General features: G+C 37.7%; 2 protein-coding genes across 7 annotated transcripts in view; one reads left to right on the top strand and one right to left on the bottom strand.

Annotated features, from left to right (window-relative positions):
• The window catches only part of CFAP96 (cilia and flagella associated protein 96), a 487,170-nt gene that overhangs the window by 377,967 nt on the left and 91,492 nt on the right, over positions 1-17,711 (top strand). The window lies entirely within an intron of this gene.
• The window catches only part of SORBS2 (sorbin and SH3 domain containing 2), a 324,236-nt gene that overhangs the window by 262,857 nt on the left and 43,668 nt on the right, over positions 1-17,711 (bottom strand).

Below are 17,711 nucleotides of genomic sequence, written 5' to 3' on the forward strand. Positions count from 1 at the left end.
TTAAGGTGTTATAAATCTTAGCAAAATGAAGATAACAATAAAACCAAAGAGCAGCATGTGAAAAAAGTAAAAGAAGTATAAAATTATTAATTTCCTTAATCTTTCACATCATTGGGTTCATCAATAATATCTAAATTTAAAATAGAGTTGTCAAAAACTTAATGAGCCTAAGTGCTCAATGATTTTAAAATGTTTTTCATTACCCTGAAGTAATCTTTTAGACACTAATATTTCATGTGACTAAGAAATATTTGTCTGTATTTCTACACTTCACTCTGTTTTTTGTAATTTCTCCCTTGCATTAGTACACAATTGCATTTAGTACATTTTGAAAATTAAACTGGTGAAAAAGAAGTGAAAGTCAGACTGATTGGAAAGAAAGAAAAACCTGTCTTTATTCAAAGACAGTACGATTGTGTGCATAAAACTTCTCAAAGAATCTACCAGAAACAATTTATGTTCATGGATAGGGAGACTCAATATTGTTAGGATGTCAGTTCTTCCCAAACTCATGTATAGATTGAATGCAACCTCAACAAAAATTCTAGCAGGGTATATATATAATATTTATAATATTCTAGTAGGAGATATATATATATATATATATAACAAAACTTATAGAAGAAAGTACGGAAGAAAACTCTTTGTAACTCTTCTTAGAGATGATACCCAAACACAATCCATAAGAGAAAAAATTGATAAATTAAACTTTTCTAAAATTAGAAAGTTCTTTACTATGGGAGACACCACTGAGATAATGAAAACACAGCCGGAGACAAGGAATAAATATTTGCAAAACACTTATTGGGAAAAGAACTTATATCCATAGTATAAAAAGAACTTTAAGAATTCACTAATAAGAAAGCAACTCAATTTGAAAAACAGGCAAAAGCTTTGAAAAAGACAATTCACCAAAAAGACATATCAATGATCAATGAAGCACAGGAAAACTATGTTTAATGTAAGTCATCAGAAAAATGCAAATTAAAACCATAAGATACCACTATACCACCTTAGATGGCTAAAATTATTTTAAAACTTGACAGTGCCAGTGCTGGTGAGGATTCAGAGGAACTATAATGCTCATTGCTGGGGAGATTGCAAAATGGTACAACTGCTTTGGGAAATGGTTTTCCAGTTTATTGTGGTCTAAAACACATACTGACAATAGTAATTCTACTTAGGTTTTTACCCAAGAGAAAGGAAGATTTATATCCCAAGTCCTGAGTAAAAATGTTCAAAGCAACTTTATTTATTTATTTTATTTATTTTTTATTGTTATTTCCCCCAACACACTTTTTTTCCCCCACTGTAGAGCATGGGGACCCAGTTACACATACATGTATACATAATTTTTTCTCCCATTGTTGTGCTGGTTTGTAAGTATCTAGACATAGTTCTCAGTGCTATACAGCAAGATCTCATTGTTAATCCATTCCAAAAGCAATAGTTTGCATCTGTTAACCCTAAGCTCCCAATCCCTCCTACTCCCTCCCCTGCAGGCAACCACAAGTCTATTCTCCAAGTCCATGATTTTCCTTTCTGTGGAGGGGTTGTGGAGAAAAGGGAACCCTCCTGCACTGTTGGTGGGAATGTAAGCTGGTATAGCCACTATGGAGAACAGTACGGAGGTACCTTAGAAATCTATACATAGAACTACCATATGATCCAGCAATCCCACTCTTGGGCATATATCCGGACAAAACTTTCCTTAAAAAAGACACATTCACTCGCATATTCATTGCAGCACTATTCACAATAGTCAAGACATGGAAACAACCCAAATGTCCATCAATAGACGATTGGATTAGGAAGATATGGTATATATACACAATGGAATACTACTCAGCCATAAAAAAGAATGCAATAATGCCATTTGCAGCAACATGGATGGAACTAGAGACTCTCATACTGAGTGAGGTAAATCAGAAAGAGCAACTTTATTTATAATAGCCCAAACTCAAATGTCCTTCTACTGGTGAACAGATAAACAAAATGCGCTATGTTGGTGCCATGAAATATTATCCAGGAACTAAAAATAAAGAAACAAACTATCATTACCTGTACATTATCAAGGAAGAAACTCAAAAGCATTATGCTAAGTGACAGAAATCAGACACATAAAACTGCACACTGGGTGATTTCACTTTTAAGACTTTCTGGAAAAGCAAAGCTATAGAGACAAGTCAGATCAGTTTTTCTAGGACTGGGAGAGGGAGAAAGTGATTGACTAAAAATAGTTAGGAGGGAATTTATGAGGTGACGGTAATATTCTATATTTTAATTGTGGTGGAAGTTAACAGCACTGGATATGCCAAAACTCATAAAACTGCACACCTACAAAGAGTGAATTTTATTGGATGTAATTATCCCTCAATAAATCTGACTTTAAAAACTAAACTGATATGTTTATAGTTCCTGTATGTGGAAAATGTTCCCATTTGTCTTTTCTATCTGGATGTCTTTATAAAAAGATAAATATTAATATTAACACTCATGATGGTTATATATCAAGGTGATGAGACTTTGGGTGACATTTTCCATTCTTTATACATTTCTGTACTGCTTGATTTTTAATACAAGCCTGTACTATTTTTAATAAAACAACAGTCATTAGTCTTTTGTAAAAAGCCCAAAATAAAGGTTCAAAAATAGAAAGGATCAATAAGATCTTAACAAAAGAAATTCAGACTGGCACTGACAGCCCTGAGAGGGAAGATATGATTTCACTGGGGGGATCAAATCAGACTTCTTTTTGGGTTTCAGGAGTTCCCTGTGGTGCAGTGGGTTAAGGATCCAGCATTGTCACTGCAGCAGCTGGGGTTGCTGCTGTGGGGGTTCAATCCCTGGCCTGGGAACTTCCACATGCCATGGGTGTGGCCAAAACAAACAAAAAAACACAAAAATCAAAGACTTCTTTTTGGGTTTCTTGTCATGAGCTGAGGAATTTTGTAGGTGAGTCACCATATAGATTATCGCTTCCTCAGAAAAGGACCCACTTCCCATGTGATCTCTCAACATTCATTGGTTCCAAACACACCCTCGACTCATAATAAGTGTCTTACATGGTCTTTTATGAAGTCAGTATATTCCTAGTATGCTCATATAACGCAGAGTTTCTTTAAATAAGCAACAAAACTGGTAGCCCTGAATAAACTGATACATTAAGTTCACCATCTGTTCTCGGTGTGTGCATCAGCTTTTCCATACCTGTCCTGCGGTTATCTTGGAATGGATACCAATAATAAGAAAAAAAACCCCCACAAAGTGTTCAAATAATGTTGCTAGAGAAGAAAGTGCCCTTTAGCAAAACTGAACTTAGAGATAATCAGAACCAGTTCACAGGCTTCTTACAGACATTAAGACTTGAGCTAGAAGTGAATAGTTCCTGTTTGTAGCCTTCTGATAGGTTGCTGGGGATGGCTAAGATGCTGTTACGTAGAGTACGTAACCTGAGAATAACGTGAAAGCCCACTCTTGCCCTTTCACCTTCCTGCCTCAGAAGTAAGACTCAGCTCCCTGGGGCACTTGTTGCTTTGGCTTACACTGCTGAGTAAACAAATCTTTTGGGGTAGTCAACATGGTAATGAAGGCCTGTCTCAGATTGCTGGAGTGTCCATGGCCACACTAAAGCTCAGAGGCCAAATCTTACCCCACATCCCTTCCAGGCTCATAGACCCCATTCAGGTCTATGGGCCTACCTCCACTGCCAATTTCACTTCAAAAGGCTAGCATTTCATAGTTTACTTTTCAAGTTCTTTTTAGGGCTACCATGTACATCACCATATATAAACTCAAGACAGAACCAACCAGTTATTTTTATAACTTCTCATCACGCTCTTCAAAAATTTTAGGAAAGGATAAAATATGTAATGATGTAGACATGAACTTGAATACTTGGCTCTCTGTTTAGAGTTCCTCTAGAATATCCTTGGCATCTCTGTAGAGAACAAAAAGGGTAGCACGATGAATGCCAAATCGTGCTTCACACACACCCACTCCATTTTCCATTCCACTCTTCGGGGATATCTTTTTAGAGAAAAAAAAGAATTTCGTCTTATTTGTATAAGTTTCTGTAAAGTAAATGATGCTTGATTTTAAAACTTTCTATTTTATTTTTTAATTGAAGTATCGTCAATTTACAATATTGTGCTAGTTTCAGGTGTCCAGAAAAGTGATTCAGTGTGTATATACATATACATACATATATATATGTACACATTTATATATACATACATGCATACGTTTTTTTCAGATTATTTTCCATCAACAGGTTATTTTCCATTACAAGATAGTAAATATAATTCCCTGTGCCGTATAGTAAATCCTTGTTGTTTATCTCTTTTATATATCATGGTGTGTACCTATTAATCCCAAACTTCTAATTTATGTCTTGTCACTTTCCCCTTTAGTAACCATAAGTTTGTTTTCTAGGTCTATGAGTCTGTTTCTGTTTTGTAAAGAAATTCCATTTGTATTAATTTTTAGATGCCACATATAAATGATACCATATACTTATCTTTCTCTGTCTGACTTACTTCACTTAGTATAATGTTCTTTAGATACACCAATGTTGCTGCAAATGGCAATATTGACTCTCTTTTATGGGTGAGTAATATTCTATTATATAAATATATTTATATACCACATCTTCTTTATCCATTCCTGTGTGGATGGACATTTAGGTTGCTTCCATTCTGACTCGTGTGAAGTGATACCTCATTATGGTTTTGATTTTCATTTCTCTAATAATTAATGATGTGGAATATCTTTTCATGTCCCTGCTGGCCATGTGCATGCCTTCTTTGGAGAAATGTCTTTTTTGGTCTTCTGCCCATTTTTTGATTGGGTTGTTTGTTTTGATACTGAGTTGTATGAGCTGCTTGTATATTTTGGAAATTAACCTTTCATTGATCACATCACTTGCACACATTTTCTTTGAATCCCTAGGTTGTCTTTTCATTTTGTTGATGGTTTCCTTTGCTGTGCAAAGGTGTTTGAGTTTGATTAGGTCCCATTTGTTTATGTTTGCTTTTATTTCTTTTGTCTTGGGAGATTGAGCTAAGAAAATATTGCTAGGATTTATGTCAGATAAAACTTTGTATTTTAATGTATAGGTACCAAAAGGCAACTTTCTCAACTTATCCTTCCTATTTTAAAGTTCCGAGAAAATCCATGGCATTAAACATTTCTTTTCTTATAAGTGACTGTGTTCCTTGGTAAACCACCTGACAAGCTAGTAAACAAATAAATGTGTTACAAGTGGACACAAGTCCATGGATAAAGATAAAAGATTATGAACTGACTTGAAAGCATTAAAGCCAATTAATGACTTTTTCCCGGACTATGTCCCAAGGGTTTTAAACCCATGCTAGAAACTGTTTTGAAAGAAAAAAATGAGGTAGGCATCAAAAAGCCTAGGGTATTTTAGGCTGTATTGAGAGATGTATTATATTAATGTGGTGTGGTCTGGTTCTGTTCCACCAAGTACTGATCAGGCCAAATCTGGGACACGGGATTCAGTATAGGGAAGCACACCCTCAAAGGAATTTAGAACATCTGTAATAGGAAAAGGAAACAGCATGATAAGAGGACTGGGGCTTATGAAGCATAAAGAATGATTGAAGAGATCTGGGTCATTGATTTAGCCCGGAGCAAATTCAGCGTGCCAAGAAGGAACATTGTCACTATCTGCAAATATCTGATGAGCCGTGCTTTGATGAGAATTGCATATTGTTCTGTGTGCCCCAAATGGAATAACTGAGACCAAATGGTTGGAAACTGTAGAGAAAAAGATCTCAACTCAAGAAAAACTCAAGTAAGAGGAAGAACCTTCCAGCCAGTGTAAAGATAGAAGGGGCTACTTGGGAGGTGAGTGCTGACTTCTTAGGTACACTTGGGTCACACCAGCAAAGCCTGGGCAGCCGCTGGGGGAGCAGTGAAAGGCATTCCAGGATTGAGGGGATGGAGTCACTGTAACAAAGCGTGGTTGTGGAGTGAGAAGGTAGATACACTCACTTCCTTAAACACTCACAGTTCAAGTGATGAAAAAACATACGATTCCTTCTGTTAGCAGAATGCTACATGGGCTGGGGAGAAAAAAAGGTGCTCTGTGTACCGAGGAAGTCCTTGAGCAAGCCAAATTATAGTATTTGAAGAAACACACTTCCCTCTTTTACGCAGTTCTGAGGCTGTTATAAAGATTTGGTTGTTTGAAGAGTCGAAAAACTACTGCTTAATTAAGAACCACAGTCTGGCTTCAGGAAGGGGAAATCACAACTTATGGGCTGTCCCAGACTGTGGTTTTTCTTGTTGAAGAGTTTGATGCTATAAATTCACTACAGGCAGTATGCATGTTTATGGACTAGAGACGTTGTGGTTTGTCAAAAATATTTTTCTTGCAAGTGATTTGAAAACTGTTGTTTTTGATATTTCAGCAAATGAGCTACTATAACCTAGGGAAAACAGCTTCGCATTCTTAGCACCGGGAACCATAACATAGCAAGGTTTGGAAAGCCTGACGAGTGATCCTCCTCCTACCAGAAAATGTTCTTCAGTTAGTTCTATTACTGTTGCTAGCACCATTTCATTTCTTCTAGAGGGTTACTAAGAAGATGTGATTGCTGACCTTAATAGCAAAGAATCCATTATATATCTGTAAACTTTTTCCTCAAAAACTTGACCCATTATATATCTGCAAACTTTTTCCTCAAAAACTTTATCCTGTTGTTGGGTAGAAAGAGTTACTAAGTTATCATGGCTGAACAGCACAGTCTATATACATGTACACATTAAATTATTATAATTTTGATAAGTACACATTTTATGAAGCCTACCATTCTAGATTTTTTTGTCCTCTGGCATCCAACATATTGCTTGTCCAAATCTATTTATTCTGAATTCTTACTGCATTTGTTATCCTCTGTAAGGTGTTTATGATGCGTGGCAGTGGCTTTCAAAGAAACATCCATGTACCAATCTCCAGAACCTGTAACTCTTAGTATATTTGGAAAAAGAATCTTTGCAGATGTGATTATCTTGGATTTCCTGGGTGGGTCTTAAATGCAACTGTATGTATCCTTGTAAGAGAGAGGCTGAGGAAGATTTGAAACAGACACACAAAGGAGAAGGTGCTGAAAATGAAGGCGGAGATGACAGTGATGCAGCCACAAACCAAGTAATGGTGGCGACCACTGGAACCTCGAAGAGGTGAGAAATAGATAAATGATCCTCCAGAAGGAGTGTGGCCCCACTGACACCTTGACTTTGGACTTCTAGCCTCCAAAACTCTGAGAGAAGACATTTCTTTTAACTTTAAGTCACCCAGTTTGTGGTAATGTGTTATAGGAGTACAATACATTGGTCTTCACTTCTGGAGTGTGTTTTGCTGCCTTTTCCTGACTCCTAAAAGTTGCTCTCACAATGTTATCGAATTCCCTTCCCCATCACTGTGCACTGAAATCCTGCCCATGCTTCAAGGCTTAGCTTCACACAGTGTGGCTGAAGCAGCCTCCTGTCTTCCCTCCAACCAGCCTAACAGGGGAGTCACTCAGCTCCACCACCAATCACTCAACACCGAGTATAGTCTTTTCCTCTATTTAATCACCTCCACTTCCCCTGGGACTTTGCTCTGGCCATTTTTGCTTTCTGGAAAACATTTTCATTTTATCCCTCTTTGCACCTTCCTTGATACTGAAAAACATAATAAGGCTCATTCATGTTAAAATGAAGAAAATGAAATTACTCCCAACTATCTACCACTCTACCCAACTTTTTTCCACTGTCTTTTTTTTTTTCCAAGATCACATCCAATACCTCCTCATTCACTTAATCTAAATCATTTCAAATTTGATCTCCATATTTACCAGCTGCTCCTTTTTTAAAATTCACTAGGGATTTCATAAAGTCCAGTTTCTGCTGCTTTGGCATCACCTTGTTTTCCCTGCACTTAACTCTATCATGGGCTACTTAAAAGACATTTCCATTGGTCTTTTATATTCAATATGTTTATAGCCAATATCATCACCTTGAACCCTAGTTTTATCTTTCAGGGTCCCCATCTCAGTCTCTAACCTGGCGGCTAAATGTTCATCTTCGGTATTTTTTTTAAGCTTTCTTCCACTATACCCAATCATTTCCTCTATTCTTCAGCTCTTCTTGCTGCTAATTTGATCTTAACGTCTATATAATTTATTCATTATTACTGCCACTCCATCAAATGTTATGAGGTTCTCATTACTTACTTGTCATCTGGGCTATTACAAGTACCACCTAACACACATTCTACCTCCTGCCTTCCTTCATTTCTATCTGTTACCACAAAACTCTTACAGATTAATTTCTCAACAATGTATTTATTAGCATAGCATTCCTTTGTACAAAATCCTCTAATGGCTATCCATTTCTATTAGACTAAGTATATCCAATTCAGTTTACTTCAGCTGACATCAAAGCACTCTTTGCAGTACAAGATGTGTGGCTAACATTTGTGGAGCTTTCCTATGTTCCAGGCACTATGAAGCATTTTACATTTGCTATCTTTTTTTATTCCCACAATAATCCTATATTGTGGGGGCCACTAATAGTTGGGTGTTCTAAAGGAGGACCCTGAGATTTAGCCAGGATTAGAACCAGTCCTTCTAGCTCTACAGCCTAATGAGAGAGCCCAGGAGAGAGATGGTCCCTCAAGCCCTCCTCCACACAATGCTCCTTTCCTGAGTCTCCCCCAGAGCCTCATTCTTTCCTGACTTCATGTCTTGATCATGTTGCTCCTCAATTTTCTCATCTCTGCCTGCTCAGCTCACCCACATCCTTTGAAGCCTGTGACATGTCCTAGCTCTCTCAAGTAGTCACTTATTTTCCCTTGATGGATGTGATCTCTACCTCATTTAATTCCTCACTGTGTCCCTAATGCCTCCCGGGGACCATTTCTAACAGTATAGTGCATGTGCATCGTGTCTCGCTATTGGTTTGAATGCTCACTGAGTATGGGTCTGTCTTCCTTCCCATCTTTGTATCTTCTTCAATATTGAGCACACTAGCCTGAACAAAACAGTGGCTCTGCATTTGTTGAATTTCAATGCCTAGGGTGTTTGTTTTTCTGTAATATAGGCTCTTTAATGGTAGGAATAAAACCATAGGCAATTTGTATGTGTTTTATAGTATTGGACACAATGCATCACATAAAGTTGACACCCAAATATTGAATAAAAAAAATGAATAGAATAAAAAGAGAAACCACGTAAGTTCTCTGGGTTTGTTGCAACTACAAAATAAAGGAATTGAGATAGATTGTCTCTCTAAGTTTCCTTCCAGATCTAAAATGTTATGAGTTTAAGATTCTGTATATTTTAGTATTTCTCCTGTGCACCAGGCAACGGAAAAAAATAGGTAAATTTTTCTCTCCCAAAATATAAAAAGCTATTATAATGCTTTTTTATATTTCATGCTAAATTTGATGCCAAGTTAATTCCTTTACTCTTATTTTTACCAGAAATCCTTAAGCATCAAAGTAAACTGGAAAGTTTAAATTGCCTTGGGAAATTAGCCTGACTATACAGAAGAATAAAGATTTTAAAGAATATGCCCAGCTTTGAAAGAACTTTGAAGTTGTTGATGTTTTAGAATTGTGTCATGTATCCTTAAAGGGCAAAGGTTAGACATAATCTAAAATATCCACTCAGGCAGCTCCACAACATTTCCTTTTTGCAAACACCAAGCAATAAATGTTAGTTATTCCTCAGAGCAATGGCAGAATTCCAACTTATTTGTTTTATTAGGAAGGACTTTGATTGTAGACCCATGTTCATAGGAACATTATACACAATAGCCCAAAGGTGGAAGCAATCCAAGTGCCCACGTTAGGTAAACACAATATGGTATATACATACAATAGAATATTATTCAGCCTTAAAAAGGAAGGAAATTCTTATGTTTGCTACAATGTGGATGAACCTTGAAGACATGCTGCATGAAATAAGTCAGTCACAAGGAACAAATACTGTATGGTTCTTCTTACTTGGGATAGCTAAAGTAGTCATATTCATAAAGTCAGACAGTAGAATGGTGGTTATGAGGGGGTGGGGTATGGAAGAAAAAAGAGTTAGTATGTTATTGGTAGCATCTTCATGGAAGATGAAAAAGATCTGGAGATGGATGGTGGTGATAGTTGTACAATAATGTGAATGTACTTAATGCCAGTGAAGAAATGTACACTTAAAAATGGTTAAAATGGTGAATTTTATATTATTTATACTTTACCACAAAAAAGAAACAACAACTTTGAGCAAGTAAAAGGACAACTGTGTCAAGACCCAAGAATGAGGGAACCATATAATAAATTCTCTGGTCCAAATACTCTGACTGGGTATTATCTAGATTTAATGAAGTGTCTGGTCTTGAATTTGCTAAGGATGCTAGATGTGGAGGAGAGGAATAAAGAGACAAGTGTGCATGAACTAGGGGAGGATACAGTGATTTCTGTTGTGTCATGAGGAAGAAGGATGAAGAGACAGTTCCCGTTATATTGAAGCAATGGGCTGTCTTTCGCTGTCCTACACCATGAGGAACTGAATTGTGCCCTCCCACCACAACTTTGCTATTCCTATGTTTATGCTTTAACCAGTAATGAAGTTGTATTTTGAGATGAGGCCTTTGGGAAATAATTAGAGCTAGATCAGCTCATGAGGATGGAGTCGTCATCAAGGGATTCACTTATAAGTCTGTTCTCCTTCTCCACCCCAACCCTGTGTGCACACCCCAAGGAAAGGCCATGTGAGGAAATGGCCGGAAGGTAGCCTTCCATAAGTTAGGAAGAGAGCTCTCACCCAGAACTGAAGGGGCCAACATCCTGATCCTGGATGTCTAGTCTCCAGAATTGTGAGAGAGAAAGTTAGACAGTTTAAGACAGCCACTCTAGTTATTTTGTCATGGCTGCATGAGTTGACTCATACATATACTAGAGACATGTGTGGTAAAAAGGCTTGATATAGTGCCCTGACATTTGCCCTCTTGAGCCTGGTTGAAGCAGGATGGTCAAGTTGAAGTACAGCAGATATAGCATCCACTGCCACATCAAGGGTGAGATGCCAGGGAGTGATGGCAGGTGTTGGCATACACCCACTGAAAGACCCTGAGTTTGTGAAACTTCATCCTTCTTTATGATCTTGAGGCCCCTCACCACCTCATTCATGGAGATTATGAAAGTCTGTGTGGAAAGGAATCATGGGAATACGTGTGCATATTTTTAAAGAGTAAAAATAGTGTGGGAACATGTTAAAGGAGAAAAGATGAAAAAGAACAGAGCAAAAGGATCAAATGCAGAAGAAAATGTTGGCAGGAGGTGTGGGGGGAAAGTGGGAGTAAAACTTGCCAAATGTTTCACAGCCCCCAGCATATTCACAAAACATTAAAATTAGATTTTGACTAATTTTCCAACATATTACTTGGCTGCAGAAGTAAGAAACATAAAGAGATAGTCATTTCTGCTATTGGAATCTTCAAACATAAAAATAGATTTGAAAATCTCAGTGTGTACTTCCAGTTCCACAGACATATTCTGCAGTTCCTTTTGAGAATGGCCTTAACCCAGAGCAGTTCTGTCCATTCCAATTAAACCTCACGTTGCACTGAAGACTTGGTCAAGGATATCACAGGCACACAGATGTCTTATCCACAAGGCACCAATTTCCCCCTTTAATTGTTTGCCTGTCAGAATCGGTATCTCCCTGGGGTCTGCTTTTGGGGCCCAGCCAATCAGCTCTATTGTGCTGACACAGCTCAGCTTATGCCAAATGGAGCTGCTGCCTCAGTCCCCATTAAGGGAACAAAGCATGCGATCATCCCAGACATTGCACCCCATTGCTACGGCAAACATCACCGTGACTTGAAAATCAAAGACTGTCAGAGAATGAAGGAAGCCTGCATTTTACTGAAAAAGGGACAGAAGGGGAGCCGTCACACAGTGAGCTTGTGGCAGAGCCTGGGCCCACCCACACCTTCAGATTCTCAGGCCAGTTCCATTTTTACCCTGCCTAGTACCACAATAGCATCAGTTTTTAAATGATCTCTCCATCTAGTTACATTGCACATTTACCTTTAATTTTAAACCTAATAAAATGTGACTTACTAGTTGTGTGCTCCCAAGAACCCAAGATATAGAAAAGAAAGAAGAGTGTTCCATCCCTGGCCTGGTGCAGCAGGTTAAAGGATCCACTGATGCCGCAGGTGTGGCATAGGTTGCAGCTGCAGCTTGGACTCAATCCCTGGCCCAGAAACTTGCATATGCCATGGGTGTAACCATTAGAAAAAAAGGAAGAGGGAAAGAAAGAAAGAGAAAAGGAAGGAAGGAAGGAAGAAAGGAAGGGAGGGTGGGATAGTCTACAGAATGGGGAAAATATTGGCAAATCTTATATCTAATAAGTGTCCAGTATCCAGAATTCATTAAAAAAAAACTCATGCAACTCAAAAAAAAAATGACAGAAGAAAGAAAGAAAAAGAAAGAAAGAAAGAAAGAAAGAAAGAAAGAAAGAAAGAAAGAAAGAAAGAAAAAGAAAGAAAGAAAGGAAGGAAGGAAGAAAGGGAGGGAGGGAGGGAAGGAAGGAGGGAGGGAAGGAAGAAAGGAAAGAAAAAGAAGAATGGATTAGAGCTCACTGGAGATCAAAATTCTGACCCTAAACCAACCTCTTCTGAGTGACAGGGCAAAAAAGTGATGTCCTTGAAGCAAAGGCAACCGACTATATCAAGATCAAGGTGTAGTGGACATTGTTTCAGCAACACATCTGCTGAACTGAGTGCCTGTTTGAGCTATTCTCTTCTGTAGGAACTTCTGCTCTCTTAAACCATTCCAATTCAGAATCTAAAAGAAGCCAGGTGCATATTTTCCCTGGACCTGTAACCTCACTCAGCCTGTGCTCCAGCCTCAGACTTTGAATAGGAAACAGAAAACCCACAGAGGTGAGGTCTGTGGAGGGCAGTGTGGCAGTGGCATGAACATCCATTCTTCAGGTTGCAGGGTTCTGGGGTCAGGGGAGGGAACTTGATGTTCTATGGCCTCATAATGTGGTTCCAGCGCCTGGCTGCTTCTGTGCTCAGTGTCCAGGTCTCAGTGTTCTTACCTCAGACTACTTTGCCTGTGATTGGTCCAGACAAGGCAGCTGAGAATGAAAGACTGGGAATCTTCTCTGAGAACTTGGCCGTAGCAATAAGAAGCTTGAATAGAGTTTAAGGAGGATGGGCACCAATTCCTCTTTATATGTTTGATAGAAAAAATAAACTCCAAATGGCTGAAAGACTTAAATATACGACAGGACACCATCAAACTCCTAGAAGAAAACATAGGCAAAACACTCTCTGACATCAACATCATGAATATTTTCTCAGGTCAGTCTCCCAAAGCAATAGAAACTAGAGCAAAAATAAACCCATGGGACCTCATCAAACTGAAAAGCTTTTGCACAGCAAAGGAAACCAAAAAGAAAACAAAAAGACAACTTACAGAATGGGAGAAAATAGTTTCAAATGATGCAACTGACAAGGGCTTAATCTCTAGAATATACAAGCAACTTATACAACTCAACAGCAAAAAAGCCAATCAATCAATGGAAAAATGGGCAAAAGACCTGAATAGACATTTCTCCAAGGAAGATATACAGATGGCCAACAAACACATGAAAAAATGCTCAACATCGCTGATTATAAGAGAAATGCAAATCAAAACTACCATGAGATACCACCTCACACCAGTCAGAATGGCCATCATTAATAAATCCACAAATAACAAGTGCTGGAGGGGCTGTGGAGAAAAGGGAACCCTCCTGCACTGTTGGTGGGAATGTAAACTGGTACAGCCACTATGGAGAACAGTTTGGAGATACCTTAGAAATCTATACATAGAACTTCCATATGACCCTGCAATCCCACTCTTGGGCATCTATCCGGACAAAGCTCTACTTAAAAGAGACACATGCACCCGCATGTTCATTGCAGCACTATTCACAATAGCCAGGACATGGAAACAATCCAAATGTCCATCGACAGAGGATTGGATTCGGAAGATGTGGTATATATACACGATGGAATACTACTCAGCCATAAAAAAAGGATGACATCATGCCATTTGCAGCAACATGGATGGAACTAGAGAATCTCATACTGAGTGAAATGAGCCAGAAAGACAAAGACAAATACCATATGACATCACTTATAACTGGAATCTAATATCCAGCACAAATGAACATCTCCTCAGAAAAGAAAATCAATCATGGACTTGGAGAAGAGACTTGTGGTTGCCTGATGGGAGGGGGAGGGATTGGGAGGGATCGGGAGCTTGGGCTTATCAGTCACAACGTAGAATAGATTTACAAGGAGATCCCGCTGAATAGCATTGAGAACTATGTCTAGATACTCATGTTGCAACAGAAGAAATGGTGGGGGAAAAACTGTAATTGTAATGTATACATGTAAGGATAACCTGACCCCCTTGCTGTACAGTGGGAAAATAAAATTTAAAAAAAAAAAAAATAAATAAAAAAAAAAAAAAAAAAAAAAAAAAAAAAAGAAGCTTGAATAATAGGGATTTCAGCACACTGTGACATTAGTATTTCTTTCAGAGAAATAAAAAGTAAGCAAACTATAGTGTATCTTGTCCTTCCAGAAGTATTATTAATGAAAAAGTTTGATCACTAATTTGAAGCACAAATCTTCTTTTGGATTGTTATTAGTTAGGACTGACTAAAAGAATATATTGGTGTGATTCGAAATCTCAACAAAAATATGGCCATAATTATTCATCTCTGAAAAAGGATCAAATGATCATTACCCAAAAAAAAATTTTAGATTAGTCACAGTGAATTCATTTAATGGAATTGGGTAAGTATAAATACTTCAATGGATTCCATAGCAATTTTACTATGGAATTTGTTATGGGAAGTAGGTGGAAAAGATAGATTCCAGTGAATTTATGCATGGGAAATACACTTAAAATGGGTAATTTTTATGCATCGATGAGTTCTGAGTTCAAAGCAAACTCCAAGAGGAGATTTAAATGCATTTGCTGTTATTAGTATATTCAGCAGGTGTGAAGAATAAATAGACTGTTGGATTAAAAGGAATAATAGTAGTTAATGATAATTGTATTAACACCTCCCACAGGGCAAGGATTGTACCTTGAAGCGGTTTTCACTGCAAGAACAGGCTGTAATGGGGTCTGACCTCAGTGGAGCTGGAAACAAAGATCAAGGTCAAGGAAATGCCAGTGGTGTCCTGTTTTCATTTAATCATGGATATTAACATCAAAAGTTAATTTTGAAATCCAAGAGAAAGTTCTGACAATGGTGGAAGAGCAGGGCTTTATACCTTCTCAAATGATTACAAGAATGAAAACTCAAAAAAAGGGGAGAATATCAGAGAAATAGACATTTTTGAGATATTATTTATACTGAGCTTAACTAGAATCTTAATATGCTGATAAAGTACAACTTCCAACAGTGGAATTTTCCTGCACTAGCTGCTTTCATAAGTACAAGTAAAGAGTAACTTGGACGATAATATTTTATGTCAGTTGTACTGAGGTTACACATTATAAAGTCATTTTCTTTAACAGCCAATAACTTATTTTTGAGATATGGGAATTCCTTACTTGGTTCAACATACTCCTCTTTTTCTAAACATAGAACTACTGTGTGGCATAATAAAATGATTGATAAGGGGTGTTCTGTGACTCACAACCTCATCAATGCAGCCACGAGTAAATAAAATCATGGAACACCAATGGATATGATGGGTTCATGCCAAGATGTGAGAGAATTCAAAAAGCTGAAGTAGGAGCTCCTGTCATGGCGCAGTGGAAACAATCCAACTAGGAACCATGAGGTTGCAGGTTTGATCCCTGGCCTCGCTCTTTGGGTTAAGGATCCAGTATTGCCATGAGCTGTGGTGTACACCATCACAGACGTGGCTCGGATCCTGCGTTGCTGTGGCTATGGCATAGGCTGGCAACTGTAGCTCTGATTTGACCCCTAGCCTGGGAACCTCCATACGCCACGGGCACAGACCTAAAAGAAAAAAAGCTGAAGGATTTAACAATTCCATAGCAGAAGTTAACACTCTACCCATGCATAATGACTATAATACTCTGACTTTTGGACATACAAATAATTTTGTGTCTTTATTCCTGCAAGAGGATAAAACAAACACGATAGGGCAAGATTCTTAAAATAATTCTACTTGGGTGATATACAAGGAAACTCATTTATATCCTAAGCCATTGGAAGTTTTAAAATTTATGTTCTCAATAGATCCTTCTAGCAACTGAATAATGCATAAATGAAAGGAGGGGAAGTATAAGAAGAGAGATAAGAAAGGAAAATATTTCAATAGTCTGTGTCAAAGATAAGAAAGGCCTGAACAAAAGTCACGCATGTAAGGAAGGAGAGAAAGGGAGTTGTTTGTTTGTTTTTAAGTTAGGAGTTAAATCCGTCACACTCAATGATTCAGTAACTAAAAACAAGGACTAATCTTTTTTGATTTTTTTTTTTTTTGTCTTTTGTCTTTTGTCCTCTTATGGCTGCACCTGGAGTATATGGAGGTTCGCGTAGGCTAGGGGTCCAATCAGAGCTGAAGCCACTGGCCTACGCCAGAGCCACAACAATGCCAGATCCGAGCTGCGTCTGCAACCTACACCACAGCTCACGGCAACGCCGGATCCTTAACCCACTGAGCAAGGCCAGGGATCGAACCCGCAACCCTCATCAGATTCGTTTCAGCTGCACTATGGGAACTCCCACAAGGACTAAATTTAATCCAGAGTCCAAGGATAGTCCAAAGAAATCAGAGCAATTACCAAGTTGTCTAAGACACCGTTTATGGATATCTATTTTTTTCTGAGTCAAGGCCTACTTCACTTTGTGCAAATCCAGCATTTACAATCTCAACTAAATGAAACAAGATAGATTAGGTTGCATTTGTTTACTTTCCTAAAGAATTAGAGTCTCTAGCAATGGCTATAGGATCTTTGGATAGCATGCAAAAATAAATTTACATTTGCTAAATTATTCTTATTAAGGCAAATGTTGAAATATTTATTAGGGTTTCAAACAAAGAATCATAAGCTGCTTAGCATGGAAAGAAATGTGTCTTTACTGGACAATTCTAAGGCAAACATTAAAACAAATAAGATCTCAAGGTTAAAGTTTAAGTGGTCAGAAAATTCATGTAACCACATCATCGACATTTGTGGTCAAAAGAACTTCATGCTTTCCACTTATTTTAACTTTTAAATCTTCAGTTTTACAAAATGTGAAACAGTAGTCCCTTAGTAAAAGCATAGGTCTCATAAGAAAGATCTATTGTAGGAAGAGCTGTTTGGAGATTATCTATCAATCAGAATTTTTATGAGTAGCTTGCCCTCTTCTTTGTAAATTATATCAGGAAATAGTATTTTCCTTGAAATAATATCTTCACTGAGCATATTACATATACTTCTATCCATTCTTCAAAGTTTGGGTTAAAAATATTTCTCAGAATAGCACTGTTAAAAATGCCACTTAGAAACAATATTACTTTTTTTGAAGTTCAATTTCTGAGTCTCCCTTTGAAGAAAACAAAAGGACAAATTATTTTAAAATCCTTTATTATACCTTTTTTCTAGTATATTAGAGTAGCAGGAGTTAATGATAATATTAAGGGCAACAGAGTCTGCAACAGTTATTAAA

Source organism: Sus scrofa, chromosome 15 (assembly GCF_054392235.1).
Source record: "Sus scrofa isolate SSC_HxYL_T2T_F1_AM1 chromosome 15, Sscrofa_HxYL_maternal_Yorkshire_Landrace_v2.0, whole genome shotgun sequence".
Classification (NCBI taxonomy): domain Eukaryota; kingdom Metazoa; phylum Chordata; class Mammalia; order Artiodactyla; family Suidae; genus Sus; species Sus scrofa.